The 3714-nt window shown below is 39.4% G+C and overlaps 1 non-coding gene across 1 annotated transcript; it reads right to left on the bottom strand.

The window, feature by feature from the left end:
* Window positions 1–468: 468 nt before the first annotated feature.
* Window positions 469–575, bottom strand: LOC121213129 (small nucleolar RNA R71). The gene has a single exon (XR_005908498.1). It is a non-coding gene; the product is annotated as a small nucleolar RNA R71 (small nucleolar RNA).
* Between the last annotated feature and the right edge of the window lie 3139 nt (window positions 576–3714).

Below are 3714 nucleotides of genomic sequence, written 5' to 3'. Positions count from 1 at the left end.
AACAAGCAAGAAGACGATACTCAACCACCAACCAAAGATATGGCTGAAAACCAACGCAATCAGCTGCCTCCTGCAATTGCGGTTAATCAAAATCCTACTCCACACACTATGTATGATTATGCTAAACCTTCTTTAACAGGAACTAAATCGAGCATAGTTAGACCTGCTGTAGCTGCAAATACTTTTGAATTAAAACCTAACACTATTCAAATGATTCAACAATTTGTTCAGTTTGATGGTTTGCAGGATGAGGATCCCAACGCTCATTTAGCCAACTTTTTAGAACCATGCTATACATTTAAAATTAATGGTGTCTCTGATGATGCCATCCGTCTTTGGTTATTCCCTTTTTCATTGAGGAACAAAGCTAAATAGTGGTTGAACTCCTTACCACAAGGGTCAATTACTACTTGGGAACAAATGACCGAAAAATTTTTACTAAAATATTTTTCGCCAGCTAAAACGGCTAAATTACGTAATGATATCTCTTCTTTTGTGCAGATGGATTTAGAAACACTCTATGATGCATGGGAGAGATACAAGGACCTCTTGAGAAGGTGCCCTCACCATGGGTTACTGCTTTGGCTACATGTTTAAACGTTAAATAATGGTCTGAATCCTTCAACTCGACAAATGGTTGACGCAGCTGTTGGCGGAACCATCAATAATAAAACACCTAAAGATGCCTATGAGTTTATAGAGGAGATGCCACTGAATAACTATCAATGGCAAGTCATGAGGGCAAAGCCAACGAAAACAGCCGGCGTTTATAACGTCGATTCGATCACCATGCTCTCTAATCAGGTAGAACTCTTAAATAAAAAGATTGATGGTTTTCTTAGTTTTTCACATGTTCACCCAGTAATGCAGTGCGAATTAAGTGGAGATGGAACAAGCCATTCGGAATACTAACCTTATGGCCACAACATGGATAACGAGCAATTAAACTACATGGGTAATAATCCTTGACCTCAAAACAATCCATATAGTAATACTTAAAATGCAGGTTGGAGGAACCACCCCAATTTCTGGTGGAGCGGTAAAGGAAATCAAAGACCACAACCACCTCCAGGCTACCAACAACCACCCTACCTACAGTAAAAGAAGCCAAACCTTGAAGAGATACTCTCAAAGTTTATTTCGGTGTCAAAAACTCATTTCCAGAACACCGAGACAGCACGTAAAAATCAACAAGCGTCGATCCAAGGGCTTGAAACTCAGATCGGCCAGCTTTCCAAACTAATTTCTAAATGACCACAAGGTAGCTTGCCAAGTAATACTGAACCCACCCTAAGGGAAAACGCAATTAATATTCAAGATGAAGAAGGAGTTGTTGAGCCTAAACCAAAATCGAGGCAAGAAACTGTGGTAAGAAAAAGCCAAGATGAGGTAGATAACAATAAAAACAAAACGGTGAATGTCAAACATAAACCTCGTGTGCCATACCCCAACACGACAAAGAAAGACCACTCAGATGAACAATTTGGTAAATTCCTTAAACTCTTAAAAATTACATATTAACTTACTATTTATTGAAGCCCTATCGTAAATTCCAAACACAATGAAATTCTTAAAAGAGCTTTTAGCAAATAAGCGAAAGTTGGACGAGGCGTCGCATGTGGAGCTAAAAGCAGTGTGCTTAACTATTCTGAAAAATAAGCTACCGAACAAACTAAAAGATCCAGGGAGTTTTACGATTCCTTGCTTAATTGGTAGTTTAGATGTTAATAATGCATTAGCTGATTTAGGGGCTAGTATCAACGTCATGCCTTATAAAATGTTTAAGCAACTAGGTCTCAGGAAACCCAAACAGACTAGGATGAGCATTCAACTAGCAGATAAAACTATAAGATTTCCTAGGGGTATTATTGAAGATGTGCTAGTAAAAATCGATAAATTTATATTTCCCGTTGACTTCATTGTTTTAGACATAGAGGAGGATAGCAACACTCCTTTAATTCTAGGAAGGCCCTTTTTAGCAACTGCTAAAACAACTATTGATGTTGGCACAGGTGAGCTCACGCTTCGCGTAGGAGATGAAACACTCACCCTTCAATCTCGCAATTCTGACAACACATTGGAAATTGAAGGTGATCGTCTAAACCATTCTATTAAAACTGACCACATGATACAACCCACTTTACAGGAGATAAGTCTGAAGGAAGTACATGAGCCACTCTCAAACAATAGTAAAAGATCTATTCATGAAGAACGAAGGCTACAAATAGAGGAGCTAGATGAATGGCAAACACATAAATCGAGAACACACGATAAACTGAAAGTATGCCAGAATGAGCTTGATACCTCTCCAAATTAACTTAAAGTTAGAGATAAAGTCTTACTAGATGCCGCAGATCCCCACATTGTCACTACCACACCGAATGAAGAAATCCCTCTTACGGTACTCAACATTTTTCCATTTGGTACGGTGGAGGTGAGTCATCCCAAGTTCGGCACTTTTAAGGTAAACAACACCCGTTTAAAACCTTATTTTAAGATTGATAGCAGGAATAAGGAGTATAAACTCCTCGAACCACCATGATCATTCAACAGAGGGGTAAGTCGAGCTTAGACTATAAATAAGCTCTTCTCAGGAGGCAACTTGTGCACTAACTGTATTAACTTCTTTAAAAATTTAGTCTTCTACACCTAACTTACTAACGGAGCTCTTGAATACATGTTTTCCACAGAGACACGGTCGTGTGAAAATAGGGTAAGGAATTTCCCAAACACGAGCTACGATAAATCGCCACGACCGTGCGACATGACCGTGGTCGAGCCTGCCAAAACAACACGGGCGTGTGACATGCCCGTGTGGAAGACTCGTGGTTGAAATTGAGAAACTAGCATGGACGTGCGACACGCCCGTGTCTAACACCCGTGGTCGAACCTGTTAGATTGACACAAGCATGAGGATTTCCCACACGGGCGTGGGAGAAGCGAACAACGCCAGACACGACCGTGTGACATGGTCGTGTGCACCCACACGCCCAAGGAACACGGGCATGTACTAAATGTCAAACGCGCCCAAATTTGAAATTCGCGAATCACACAAGCTGGAATTGGGGAACACGGGTGTGTACCCTGGCCGTTTGGCCCAAAATCTATAAATACCTTGCACTATTCACTTTCTTCCCCATTCAAAAACCCTAACCCTAGCCGCTGCAAGTTTACATGGCTTCCCTTCCATGCCCGTGCGCCACCTCCAACTTCATTTTTGACATCCATTCTCTTCTTTCTAGTGTTTGTTTACTCTTTCCGCTTTAATTACACTCATTTATAATGTTATTTATCTTAGTAGTCTATATTTGTCATGTCATTTTTATCTTTCTATCACACAAATTTCATTCATGGGAAAAGTCATCATCTTTTTCATGTTCAAATTCCTACTCATTACATGATTTATCTACTCCATTTAATTAGTTAGAAATGAATATCCATGGTTAAGATAGTTGAAATAATCATGCCTTTTGTATTAACATTTCTATCTTTTCATATAGTAATGTGCATTCCATTCTCTGCCATTTTACTTATATCACCATGCTAGTGCCAGAAAAGTATACCATTGAACTTATCGTTTTTGGTTAGTTTTAGTAGTTGAGGCTTGAAATCATGATTTTTAAGATTTTTCTTCGTTTTACTTTGACCACTCATCAAGATGACTTGATGAGTTTAATCGCAGGTACCATTTCATCTTCACGTGGTAAAAAGGCT

The sequence above is a fragment of the Gossypium hirsutum genome, chromosome A13, assembly GCF_007990345.1.
Source record: "Gossypium hirsutum isolate 1008001.06 chromosome A13, Gossypium_hirsutum_v2.1, whole genome shotgun sequence".
Taxonomy (NCBI): Eukaryota; Viridiplantae; Streptophyta; class Magnoliopsida; order Malvales; family Malvaceae; genus Gossypium; species Gossypium hirsutum.
Note: the sequence above shows the minus strand (reverse complement) of the source record. Positions and strands in the feature narration are given on the sequence as shown.